General features: G+C 43.2%; 1 long non-coding RNA gene across 1 annotated transcript; it reads right to left on the reverse strand.

Moving 5' to 3' along the window:
- Positions 1-406: 406 nt before the first annotated feature.
- LOC116780060 lies at positions 407-13,989 on the reverse strand. The gene is made up of 4 exons (XR_004354303.1): positions 13,979-13,989; positions 10,783-10,786; positions 6,525-6,529; positions 407-634 (listed from the first exon to the last, which is right to left on the reverse strand). It is a non-coding gene; the product is annotated as an uncharacterized LOC116780060 (long non-coding RNA).
- Between the last annotated feature and the right edge of the window lie 579 nt (positions 13,990-14,568).

Here is a 14,568-nt window from a genome sequence, read left to right on the forward strand (position 1 = left end):
ACGCACAGGTCAGATAGGACTGTTGAAGGGTGAATGGGTCTCGCTGATCACCCCTTGGCTCTCCATCTCACGGATCATCTTATGGATGGGGATCACAGAGTCTCAGTTCATCCGGTACTGCTGGCGATGCACTATTGTGGTGGTGATTGGCACTTGCTGTTCCTCGACTTTCAGCAACCCCATGGCCGAAGGACTCTCGGAGAGACCAGGCAACGAGTTCAACTGTTTAGCTGCCTCAGTCTCCACAGCAGCTATTCCAAAAGCCCATCTATGTCCCTTGGGGTCCCTGAAGTACCCGTTCTTGAGATAGTCAATGCCCAGGATACATGGGGCATCTGGACCAGTCACAGTGGGGTGTTTCTGCCAGTCTTTCCGAGTCAAGTTCCCCTCAGTTTCCACCATGGTCAACTCTTGAGACCCTCCAGTCACCCCAGAAATGGAAATAGTCTCTGGTCCCACATGTCCCGAGGGCATTAACGTACACTGAGCGCCAGTATCAACCAAAGCCTGGTATTTCTGTGGGTCTGACGTGCCAGGTCATCTGATCCACACAGTCCAATAGACACGGTTGTCCCGTACCTCTACCTGGCTAGAGGCAGGACCCCTCTAACACTGGTCTTCATCCTACCAGTCACTGTTTTCCTCTTGTGAATACCGACGGGAGGTACCCTGCCCGCAGGATACTGGTACGGTACTCACTTTCTCAGACTTCTCCTTTTCTTTCTCTTTCAACTCTTGTACTCGGACTGCTAGGGCACGGGTAAGTTTCCTGTCCCACCTTCTCAGTGTCTTCTCCATGGTCAGTTAAGAAGTACCACAACTCAGTTTGTGAGGTCTGTCGACTGTCTCTAGTTGGGGGGCGTCTGGTTCTCACTGGGACCATATGGAAATTGTTTCCCTCAGTCCTCTCTTTCAACCCTGTAGTTAATTCCTTGAACTCATTAATCATTGTCTCTATAGTGGAGATGCGGGCCTGTAGTGGTCCTTCAATCATACTGTCATACAACCAAAGTTTATTTATTACAGACATCACTGGTTCCTGCTTCTCCCCAGCCTGCAATGATGTCAGGTAACCTTTATGTGTGGACGATCCCATACGTGTGAAGCTCCATCACATCTGTGATGTACACTTAACCTTGTCAGGATTGTTAGTGGGTTGCCCATCCCCTCCAAACAGTACTTCCAGCAATGCCATTTCCCTCAGCTGTAGGATTCCTTCTTCTACGGTCTTCCAGCCTGTGGTATAATGATCTGCCTACAAGGAATCTCTGTAAATGAACCTCTCCCTCACACCGTCCAAAAGCCGTGCCCAGAGAGACAGGGACTTCGATTCCCTCACAAACGCCTCCTCAATACCCACATCCTGGGCAATAGACCTCAAGAACCTCACTTCACCGCCATCAAGGTTTACGACATCACCTGTAGAGTCCCAAAATCAGATCATCCAGGCCAGAAAAGGTCATTCGGATGATGCGCAATGTCTGTCCATAAGTTCCGGAGGTTGTTATACGATAAAGACTCAGTGATGATTTCTGGCTCTGGAGTAGCCGCCTGTGAGGATCCTGCCTCCCCATCATCGTCAACTGGGCAAACTGATTTGGTTTAATATTTCTTCCTTTGGATAGGGGTAACCTCCGTTGGTTTGGTCTGCCCCTTTGATTTGGTCGTATCCTGAGTCACCTTGGTATTAGGCATTCTGTTTTCATCTTTTCCTTTCCCCTGGAAGTGCTGCACCATACCGAGCAACTTCCTGTAGGCAGTGGCCAAAACCCCACATATGCAGCTGCCAATTGCCTTTCCATGGATCCATCACGACCTCTCTCCCTCATGGTTTTCATTATTTTTTTAGGGTTCAAGAGTTATTCAAGGGTGAACTTCCATGTTATGAGAGTTGAGCAACTTTCTAAGAATTTACCCATGTCCTCTCCTAATCTATGCCACTCGAGGTTTTCCACCCCTGGGGCAGGCTCCTGGAGACCTTCTCGGTAATTCTTGGCCTTGGTTTCATATATTAGGTATACAATAATGGTACAAACTAGGATGAAAAGCCCAGCAATTGAAACGTCTCTGACATCTAAAGAGGATTTAAACTTCCCATAGACCATTATATTGTGTCCAAAAGGAAACTGAATAAAGGGTTGGGCGAATACATTCCCCTGTGTTTCTCCATAGGAATGGGTGCTATTATCCTTAAAACCCCAGAGGAAACAGTTTAGCCTAGAACAGTAGTGCATTCTTGAGGACATATTCCGGATGAAAATCACAGGGGCTGAGTTTGCCGTATCATAAACCCGATGCACAAACTCAAAGGTACTTATCGCAATGACAGTACTAGTATCTGAACTGAAACACATTGACAGGTGGGACAGATATCTTGGCATGGTTATATGCCAGAGGAAAGCAACAACCCCTGACATCATGGTGCCTACAGGTTCAAAATGCATGTCAATCACACAAGGGGTTCCAAACGTGCGTAACTCACACAAAGGGTAGTTATTCTTTTTCCACCTTTCCTCTTTCCAGGTCCCATGTTGGGTGCCAAAAATGTCTCAGTCTGAGGAGAATGGAATGTTTGCTAAAGAGGATGAGTTATAAGATAGACCAAACTCCTCTCTCTCAGCAATTGTAAATTCAAAATTAAGGGGTTTTTAATCGAGGAAGTGTGGAAGAAATAGAAGAAATAACAACTGTTTATTAAAAGACATATGTATGTTGGCAAAAAAAGCAGTAACAGAACACAAAAAAAACTAGACAGTAATCCTAGGAAAAAAAAAAAGAGTCTGAATGAATACTTCTCTGTCCTTTAGCGCAGTCCGAATCGTGGCCTGCAGGGAGCACTGTTGGATTGTTGAAGATGCAGGACCTGCAGTACCCTGTTGTGGTCTGCAGGGGGTGCTGTTGGGCTCTGGCGGTCACCACGCATGGAGAGGGGTCCGGGGGGTGGGGCGGTCCTGGACCACGGGAGAAGTCGAGAAGGAAATGGGGGACCCTTCCCTCAGTGGGAGGAAAAAGGGAAGGGAAGCAGTCCACTCCCACGGGACTCACCGCTGTCCCAGGTGACGGCGTCTCAAAACTCCTCCCTTCTCTCTCCGATGAAACACAGCAGATCTGGGGAGCAGGACAGCCAGGCAAGTCGAAGCCAGCAGTCTGAGCTGACCAGGATGAGAAGCCAAAAACCAGATCCCAGTCCCTCTCCCCAAATGCCTGCACGCAGACCTTCTTCTCCTTCCGAGAGTCAACTCCACCATCTGCCCCTCTCCCCTCCAAGCAGCGTCAGTCACCTCCCAGCCTCTCAGAGGTTGGCTACATCCTTTGTAAAGCTAATGACCTCCCTTCCCCCTTCCCTATTCGAAACTCTGTTTCTCTTACAGGGAAACAGGGAAAGAAAAAATTCCTCTCTCAGACTTATAACCTATAACACCGACCCTTCGAACGAATCCAAGTGGATTTCACAGAACTCCCACCTGTGAATAGATGGAAATACCTATTAGTGATAATCGACCATCTGACCTCCTGGGTAGAAGCAATACCTACTGGAAGGGCCACAGTGAATTTCATAATAAAAATACTACTCGAAAATATAATCCCCAGATATGGTATGGTGTATAGCATAGATTCAGACAGGGGCACTCATTTCACCTCAAAGATACTCAGAGAAATAATGATTGTGTTAGGAATCAACTGGAAATATCACTCCCTGGCATCCTCGGAGTTCGGGAAGGGTCAAACGAATGAACCAGACTCTGAAGTAAGCCCTAACAAAATTGATGATTGAAACCCAGATGTCATGGGTTAAATGCTTGCCACTAGCCTTATTACCTATCCGAACCCAGCCCAGAGCGGACCTTGGTCTATCACCATATGAAATGTTTTATGGAATGCCTTATATCTGACTAAAAGATGTAGTAGGTGACTATAATAATATTGACACTAAATTGAGGCCATATATACAAGCACTTACAAAAAGATTAACAGAAATAAGAGAGCGAGGAGCCTTAGCCCAAACGGCACTATTAGATTTCAAAATACATAAGATAAACCCTGGGGATTGGGTCTTAATAAAAAAATGGAAAGAAATGTCTTTATCCCCATATTGGGAAGGTCCTTTCCAGGTACTGCTCACAATGGAGACCGCGATCTATACAGCAGAACGGGACTGGACCCACGCAACCAGAGTAAAAGGACCAGTGGTTCCACCACACCTGAAAGAGTGGGCTGTGTAGTTGATGCCTGGGGGCTTACGACTTAAACTTCAGAAACGGCCTTTATGAATTCATCACCTGAATGGAGGAGACACATTGAGGACTGGAATGAGTTAACCCCTGAACAGAGAGACTTAAGAGTCCGATAGGTATTTCCTGAGATCCTGGTTTCGATTATCCCCAGGACAGACTCTTAAGAGAGTGCGGTTTGTTTCATGGAAAGAGGGAGCCATCCTCTGGCAAAGGGGAGGGGCAAGTGTGTATATTACTGATCGTCTTGATACCTAATCAGAGCTGAGGAAAAAAAATACTGCAGAGCAGTTAACTGAGAATGAGATAAGAAAAGGGTTTAATTTGTGCCTAGGCATAAAGATCACAAGACGCGCGTGCCTTCTGTACCTGAGATGTTACAATTTATAATCCAAGTTTTGTCTATCCCATAGCTTTTGCCCTGGTCCACCCCTTGCCCACCCCCTGGGAATTGGGTCTGGGGTCTTTTCTTCATCATTTTCATCTTCTTCAGAGCACAAAGGGTACACGGTCACCTAGTTTCTGACTGTGTTCTGTGGTTCAGGACAAGATATGAGTGTTCTCTAAACAGCATAGGCGTTGCTTTGACAAAAGACTAAACATTTTTTACTGGAATTCAGGGGTAGAATTGATATGGGGAACATAGAATGGGGTAAGAGGGTTGAGGAATGTGTAAACTATTGTGCTAAAGGGTGAGGAATAAGGGTTGCTGCTTCTAAAACCTACTTTTACTACTTAACTACTTAAAAAGCTTATAAAATTAGGAAAATAAGAAAAAACTAAAAGGGTCTTAAGGAATCAGTCTAATTACCCCATTTCTTGCGTTAGCTTGTGATCTTGAGAAAGAAGATTCCCTAATTCCTGAACCGCCACTACCAAATCAAATACGTTATATAAAACACTCAGAGTCCGAGTACGATGGTTGGGTAGAGTGTCAGTGTAGACACTGTCACTGTATATGGTCCTGTGTGGCCTATAATTGACACATACATTGCCCCGAGTGTCATAACACGCACTGGGATCGACACCAATTAGAATCAGTACAAATAAATAAGTTGTTCTGTGGGTGGGAATTGTTATTACCAGTAAATTGGGAGATATTTGAAACAGACTGGTATACAGCATTAGGATACTGTACAAAGAAATTTGCTTGGGAAGTGGTCCAAATTGGCTGTCCAATAGATGACTTTAATTTTATAGACCCCATATAAGGGATGTCGCAATGGTTGAAAACTTCTGTATACTGACCAATTAGTGGGGATAGGGAAATTGCTGAAGAACACAGTTTTTGCAAGATAAAGTGAACGTTTATCTGGAAACAGGAAAACTGGGTCTTGATTAAATTGGAAGACCTAAAAAGGGGCAAGACCAGGTTAACCTCTGAGCCTGCCACTGATAGCCAGCCATGGACTGCAACCCCATTCTGGGCATGGACCATGGAGGCTTAAGTTATGCTGGACCCTTTTGGGTACTCTACTGCGTTTGGGCTCAAGCCCTTTCCGATGAATGTGCCAAGTGTTACCAGATTACACGGTATAAAGGCCGTATGATTCAAAACTTAAATTACCATTCATTCGTTAACAAAGTCTGTTATGACCCTGAACAGCTAAACACTTGCAACACAGGTTCTCGGCAACTCTGGGTAGCCCAAAATTTAGGAAAAGGGGGAACGAGATTGGGACTTAGGTGTCCTAAGGGAGAAGAATGGATTTGTTTCACTCAAAAAGACCATTGGGACATTTCTGACGGGGGTGGAGTACAAGATTTGAAAAGAGTCAAACAAAAAGTACAATCGATGTCAAAGGGGACTATGCAAGAAAAATCTCCCAACAGGGGTGACTTATACCAAAAATTGAAAGACAAACTAGGAGAAGATTGCCAACTCCCAGGTTATGGGACTAACCTATACATCAATTTAATGGAACGTATTATTCAGACATTGAGTCTATCTAAGTGCTGGATTTGTAGTGGACCCTTAATGACAGAAGAGTGGCCCTGGAAAGGGACTGGCCTCACCCCATGGGAAATCTTAAAGTGGAATCACTCCCGGAGGGCGTCAGAGTCTAGACCCCAAGGTTGGATATTGACTTCTGACATAGTAGGGCAAAAATGCATTGAAAGGAGAGGTAGGGAAACCTATAAGACTAAAGTAGGAGAGTCTCCATGCCTCTCAGTAAAACTTATAAATACCACAGGGGAATTTTGGATCATATGCCTTCAGGCAGTGATGGAAATAGTAGCTAATAAGACAGTCCAAACCCTAGATCTAATCACAAGTCAACAATCCAAAACTCGAGCTGCCGTGTATCAGAATCGACTTGCTTTAGATTATCTGTTAGCTGAAGAACGAGGAGTGTGTGGGAAGTTTAATACCTCAGACTGTTAATTACAAATTGATGATAATAGGCAAGCAGTTATGGATATTTCAAAGGATATCAGAAAACTGACTCACGTATCCATACAAAAGTGGAACTCTATGTTAGATAGCAGCTGGTGGGATAACTTATTAGGAACAACTTGGTGGAAGAAAGCAGGATTCCTCTTATTATGTGTCTTAGTTAGTATATTTATACCATGCTTAATACCTTGTTTTATAAAGCTGATAGTCTCGGTTGTACAAGGAATGCAAATGTCAACCATACCCATTAATCAAAAAACCACACAAGGTACCAACATGTTATTAGTCACCAAAACTTCAACTTCCCAAGATAAGGAAAATGTCAAATTAATACTGTCGAAATTGGAACAAAGGACACGAATCAATAATTCCATAAAAAAAGGAGGAGGGAATTGTGATAAATGAAACAAGTGATTCGTGCCAAGATGAGAATGAAGGAGGTCAGTGTGACCTCGGGAAGGAAGAAAAAGATTCTAAAACTTAATTGCCCCTTATAAAAACATAAAACAGACTATCTTACCTTATCTTGTACATGAGTTATAGTTGAACTAGGCTTAACTAGCAGGATGTTAACACTTTCTTGTCAATAAACACGAGAATTTATAGCCTGTTGCATAGATAACAGATTAGTCTAGGTAAACATCTGTTGAATTCTTGAAATAACGATGTAAATGTATATGCATATGTGTAATGAATATGTATGAGGTACCTGAAATAAAGTGTCCAGCTAATGTCTGTTTTGGGTGACAGGCTAGGAGTGTTTACCTCCGCCTCTCACCCAGTGCTGTTTGCTTTTACCATATAATAAATTCTAATTCGAAAAACTATTTATCTAACGATGGAGGGGCATGGACAGAATGCTCACAGATCATTATGGCTGGCAAAATGTCGGTTTTATTAGAAGAAGGACAGTTTATATATCGTTCAGGATGCTTAGTTCTTGTTCACACTGCATTGGATGCATAAGGAAAACATACTTTGCTGTCCACTGCTAATTGGATCACAACAGGTGGTCATAGGAGATGAGAAAACTTTATTCACCTGCCAAAACTCCTCCTTGGCATCTGGCAAGAATCCACCTTTGTTCTAACTTAAGCTCCTGTATCAGCGGAGGGGCTCGGACAGAATTGCACACAAATCAATACGATTGGCAAAAATGTCCCCTTTATTACAGGAAAGGCAGCTTATATGCTGCCTGTGGCACAGAGACATGTGATTCTTCCCCAGGTTACATTGGATACATAAGGGAAACATACTGTGGTGTACAGTACTAATTGGATAACAGCAGGTGTCCATAAAACTTGTTTTCCTGTCAAAAGAACTCCTCCTTCACCTTGGCACAAGACCTGAAGCCATATTAGTGGCGCAGTATTTATTACTATCTGCACCCAGCCATACCAAGGTAAAGGTCGCAGAAATGCAATAGAAATTGTTCACACAATTTCTGTCCTCCGACAAATCCCCCTTTTGAGTTTTGAACAATTTAAATTGCATTTCTGTAACGCTCCTTATTGTACCAATAACATATCAATAAACATGATTACATATAACAATAGTAGTACCATTAACAAACTTAACCTATTAACTTCAAGGTTTGTGCTCTTAAATTTTGCTTAAAAGTGTTTTTCTAAATATAGGATTTATTCTTGAAAATCTTTTTTCAGTCTAAAACACTTCTGGAAATGGAACTCCATTTAATTTTGAGTTATGTGTCTTCTGTTTTTATTTGATCAAAACACATTAATCATCATGCATTCACACATGTACACACATGCAAACTCTCACAGTGACCACTGTCAACATTCACACAAACATACTTTTGAATTCCATATCACTGTGTTTTATAATCTAAAAAGGTTATAATTCTCTAGTACCTTATAATGTTAAAGTTTCTTAACCAAACAGATAAAATTAACCAGACAGATAAACTTTCTTTTACTAACACCCAGTGAATAATTCAAAATTCATACAACACACACTCTTAAATTCTTAACCTCTATAATTATATGCTTCTTAACTTCTAGACTTATGTGCCTTAAAAATATCGAAAAAACTGTGCTCATAATACCTAAAAATTGTGCTTTTGTAATACTGAAAATACTGTGTTCTTTTGGTAATTCACTGTTACCTGCAACAGCAACAACATCAACCCTGTTCTGAAGAACCAACTTCTTTCCAAGGTTTCATCTATGTGCAGATAGCCAGAGAACACCTGTGTGCAAAAAGCTTAACACATGAAACACTTTTGCAGGTCAATAGAGGATAACTAATATCCTTCTGTCCCCCTTTTCTTTTTGCAAAAGTGTGTTAAGAATTTCTTGAATCACTGATCTCTTTACCAAATACTCTTGTGCTAATAATTCTAAACCTATAACAACTTTATTCTGCAACAAACTACACTGTATACTAATTCTATTATTTAATAATTTTGAAAAAAAAATTCTAGGAATGTTGCTGATCTGTTCTAAACTCCAGCATTATCTTCTTCTTCGTCATCATCAGAACTTGTATCTGATTCTGAAGAAGTGTCAGTCTCTACAGACAAAAACAGTTTTATTGCTGCAGTTATTGCATCAGCTATACAGAATGTTCCTTTCTGCTCAACCATCTTTTCCACAGTCTCTATAAATTTGAGTCAGCACTCTTATGTGGTATGCTTAATATTTGCTTTGTTTTGTCATTGGCATTGTCATAAACTAACAAGTCTATGAACTGTGCTTTTATGTCACAATCTATGTCTAGATCTGAGTTTATATCTTGACGCAAACGATTCACAAATTGACATGTGGTTCATTAGGTCCCTGCTTGATCTTAGAATATGAGGGTCTTGTTCTTACATCCCTTACTGCAAGCAATGACTGATAAACTAAGTTCTGACTAGTTTGTAGCACCTCATTTGAAAACCGTGTTTGCAAATTTACACTGTTGTACTGACCAAAACCCATGAGCATGTCAACAGTAACACCAAAAAGAGGGTGTCCTTTCTGCTTAGATTGTGCAACCATTGCTGCACAACTGGCACTCCATTCGTTGAAAAATTGCAGTTGCTGGGAAGGAGAAAGTCATGGTTTGGTTTCGAGAACGAAGATTTGGGAAGGCACTATCCACTTTTGCTACAGGTACGCTGGTGGCTTATGAGGTCAATATGTGACAGACATATCCGATTGCAAAAGGCACAGCAGAAAGACTCCTTAGATGGTGTATTTTGCAAGACACAGTTCTTTCTGCGTTGGTTTTTTTCCTCGAGAGTGATCCTGCGTGTGTTCTCGAAGGAGACAGCTGCGTTATAGATGGTGTGTCTCCAGGTCTCCTGATTTGAGACCAGAGTAGACCAGTTATGGTGATCAATATGGCCAAGGCTGAGATGTTGTTTCAGGGAGTCCTTGAATCTTTTCTTCGGGGTTCCTCTCATGCGGCAGCCAGTGGTAAGTTCACCATAGAGCAGGATCTTAGGAAGGTGGTGGTCCTTCATCCTTGAGACGTGCCCTGCCCATCGCAGCTGTGTTCTCATCAACATGACCTCAATACTAGTGACAACTGCTTGCTCTAGTACAGATGTATTGGTCACATAATCTGACCAGCGGATGTTTAAGATTGTACGGAGGCAGCGCTGATGGAAGCGTTCTAGGAGACGCAGGTGGTGGCAGTAGATGACCCATGATTCAGAACCATATAGGAGAGTAGACAACACTATGGCTTTGTAAACACCGATCTTGGTGCTTTTCTTCAAGTGTTTATTATGCCATACTCTTTTGTGGAGTTTTCCAAAGGCACTATATGCCTTAACTAACCTGTTGTCTATCTCTCCGTCGATCTTACCATCTGAGGAGATGAGGCTACCAAGGTAGTTAAACTGTTGGACTGATTTGAGCTCTGATTGGTCAATGGTGATGTGGGGATGATGGAAGACTTCCTGAGGTGCAGGTTGATGGAGGACCTCTGTCTTCTTTAAGCTGACTTCCAGCCCAAAGAGCTCAGCAGCATCTGCAAAGCAGGATGTTAAACGCTGCAGGGTTGCTTCTGTGTGGGCAACAAGGGCGGCGTCATCAGCATAAAGCAGCTCCCGGACAAGATGGTTTAAGGTCTTGGTGTGGGCCTTCAGTCGCCTTAGATTGAATAGACTTCCATCAGTACGGTATCGAATGTAGATACCGTCCTGATCATCGAGGTCTGCTGAGGCCCTTTGGAGCATCATGCTAAAGAAGACGGTGAATAGGGTAGGAGCGAGAACGCAGCCTTGTTTCACACCATTCTTAATTAAAAAGGGTTCAGAAAGTGCGTTGCCATATCTGACTTGGCCGTGCTGATCCTCATGGAGTGAGATGATCATTTTAAGGAACTTGGGGGGACAACCTAAACGTTACAAAATCTGCCAGAGACCTTTTCTGCTCACAGTATCAAAAGCCTTGGTGAGGTCGACAAAGGTTACATAGAGACCTTTGTTCTGTTCCCTACACTTCTCTTGCAGTTGTCTGAGGACAAATACCATGTCTGTGGTGCTCCTGCTGGCTCTGAAACCACACTGACTTTCAGGTAGAATTCCTTCTGCTATAGTGGGTATTAGTCTGTTCAAGAGTATTCTTACCAGGATTTTACCAGCAATGGAGAGCAGAGTAATACCACGGTAGTTTGAGCAATCTGGTTTAATACCTTTATTCTTATACAAAGTGATGATGACAGCATCACGAAGGTCTGAAGGTAGTTCACCGACTTCCCAACAGTGCACCACAAACTCGTGAAATTTGGTGTGGAGCGCAAGGCCCCCAAGTTTCCAGACTTCAGGTGGAATTCCATCAACCCCAGCTGCCTTGCCGATTTTCACCTGCTGTATGGTCTTGAGGGTTTCTCCTAAAGTGGGGGCAGTATCCAATTCATACTTTACTGGTTGTTGTGTGATGGACTGAATTGTTGAATCTTGGACTACACAGTTGGTACTGAAAAGAGTCTGAAAATGTTCAGACCATCGATTCAGAATGGAGGTTTTATCTGTTAGAAGGGTTTGACCATCAGCACTCAGTAGAGGGCTTTGTACCTGGTATGTAGGCCCGTATGCTGTTTTCAAGGCCTCATAGAAACCTTTGTGATCACCTGTATCTGCGCATAATTGAGTTTTTTCAGCTAGATCGATCCACCACTTGTTCTGGATGTCACGGAGTTTCTGTTGGAGCTTGCTGCATGCGAGACGAAAGGTTGTTTTTCTTGCGTGACAGGATGGCAGTGCAAGGTGTGCTTGGTGGGCGGTTCTCTTCTTCCTCAACAAGTCTTGGATTTCTTGGTTGTTTTCGTCAAACCAGTCCTTGTTCTTCTTGAGAGAGAACCCTAAGGATTCTTCAGAGGATTGCAGGATGCTGTTTTTAATATGCTGCCAGATTGTTTCAGGAGAGGAATCTGCAGAAGCTGTGGGAATGTTTTCGAGCCTGGTTTGAAGGTTTGCCTGGAAACTGTCTCTTACTGTGGTTGATTGGAGATTGTTAACTTGGAGTCTTCTCCTTGGGATGCTGCCCCTTTTTGGTTTGAATTTGAACTTGAAATTGAGTTTACAGCGCACAAACTGATGGTCTGTTTGGCATTCTGCGCTGGGCATCACGCGGGTATGGAGGACATCGCGGGCATCTCTCTGTCGCACCAAGACATAATCAATGAGGTGCCAATGCTTAGAACGGGGGTGCATCCAGGTTGTCTTCAGACTATCTTTCTGCTGAAAGATAGTATTAGTGACAGTGAGTTGTTGCTCTGCACAGAATTCTAGCAGAAGTAGACCATTATCGTTGCAGTTTCCAACACCATGTTTGCCTAATACTCCTTTCCAGGTTTCAAAATTCTTGCCTACTCTGGCGTTGAAATCACCAAGGATAATGATCTTATCGTCTGCAGGAACCTTTTGGGTAAGGAGGTGCAGGTAGGTGTAAAATTTATCTTTTTCAGCAGGGTCGGCTTGGAGAGTTGGGGCATATATACTAAAGATGACAACATGTTGCATGTTGTTTAGCGGAAGGCGTAGGGAGATAATGCGGTCAGAGTGACCTGTCGGCAGATTTTCGAGTTTAGGAACAAAGGAGTTTTTGATCATGAAACCGACTCCTGAGAGGTGTTTTTCGGTTCTGGGCTTGCCTGACCAAAAGAGTGTGTAGCCGGCACCATGTTCTCTGAGGCTGCCTTCTTCATGAAGGCGAACTTCACTGAGATGTTGGATGCATAAGGAAAACATACTTTGCTGTCCACTGCTAATTGGATCACAACAGGTGGTCATAGGAGATGAGAAAACTTTATTCACCTGCCAAAACTCCTCCTTGGCATCTGGCAAGAATCTACCTTTGTTCTAACTTTCAGTCCTATAGGCATTTTAGCGGCGTAGTATTTTTTACTGTCTGCGCCCAGCCATGCCAAGGCAAAAATCTCAGAAATGCAATAGAAATTGTTCACACAATTTCTGTCCTCCAACATTTATCTGTTTTTCACATTGACCTATGAGTTTTCTCACTTTTGCTCTTCTTATTGTGTCTTCCATGCCCCTGCAGGGGGAGTCATCAAGCAACCGGGTGACAGCTTAGCTACCACCTGTATCAACCCACAACAACAAAGAACAAATTCATCTTTGTGAGTAGGAAAGTTCTAGATGTGCCAACAAGGTAATTTTTTCATGCCACTGTGAGATATCGGATTCAAATCTCACTGAGTTATATATTTTTATGTGGGTTGGAACCAACTCACTGTGAGTGTGCGTGTGTGTGTGTGCAGGAAGGGCTAGGTCTGCAGACACATGGTTAGACCTGCCCACAGAAAGCACATGGCAGAGACAGAAGACTGCATGGGACAACTGTCCATCAAAAAGACCAAACTGGTAGCCCACCCACACCATGCCCCCTGGAGCTTGTGATTGGTTACAGCACACCCCACTCTAGCCTGGAGAGCACTGGGTGGTCAATGACCTGAATGTCCCATCTGGGAGGTGTGGTCACACTGACCAAACCACATAAATGCAAAGCATGAGGCCCAGGTGGGGTTTTTCCATTTTGGCCCCTTCCTCGTAGCTCTACAACATGGCTACCTCTTCTAACCCAAAACTACAACTCTTCTCTTCCGGTGCTTGTGATATGTTTACATTTTTGCCACCTCCAAAACCTTACCACATAAATGAAATACATTAGAAGTATTAAGAGATACTATCACTAGGTCATTTGTTATTCTTACTGGCAGCAGTAGCAGAAGTTGAAGTAGTTCAGCTATCCAAGAAAGGTAAAAAACATCTTAGAGGCCTGCTGTGGTTTAGATTTTCTTGTTGAATTTTTCCATGCCACCATGCATCTTTGGGGGGGGGAGCAGTGCTGGGAAGGTTGAATGGTGTAACGGACTGTTGAAAACCACTTTGAAGGCATTGGGCAGGGGGACTTTCAAGCATTGGGATCAACACCTAGCAAAGGCTCCTTGGTTAGTCAACACTAGAGGTTCTGTCAACCAAGCTGGTCCTGCCCATTCAGAGCCCCTTCACACTGTAGATGAAGTCCCTGTAGTGCACCTGAGAGGTATGTTAGGGAAAAGAGTTTGGATTAGTCCCACTTCAAGCAAAGGTAAACCCATTTGTGGAATTGTTTTTGCTCAAGGACCAGGTTGCACTTGTTGGGTAATGCAGAAAGATGGGGAAACACGGTGTATGCCCCAAGGGGACCTAGTTCTTGGATAAACTGTCTGTAACACTGTGACTGTATGGATATATTTGAAAATGTGTATATAAATGGAATATGTATGTATGTGTATAGCTGGAAGGTTTAAATTGGATGTAACATGATGGTATAAAAAATTTGGGGTAGATAATGTTATAGTTTAGTCAAATAAGGAAGATTTTTTGTTGAATTTTTTCATAGCATCATATAGTTTTGGAAGCGTGAGGGACTGCCCCTGCCCCACCAGGCTGGGGTGGGGTGGGGGCAAGGGGGTCCC

The sequence above is a fragment of the Chiroxiphia lanceolata genome, chromosome W (assembly GCF_009829145.1).
Source record: "Chiroxiphia lanceolata isolate bChiLan1 chromosome W, bChiLan1.pri, whole genome shotgun sequence".
In the NCBI taxonomy this organism is placed as follows: Eukaryota; Metazoa; Chordata; class Aves; order Passeriformes; family Pipridae; genus Chiroxiphia; species Chiroxiphia lanceolata.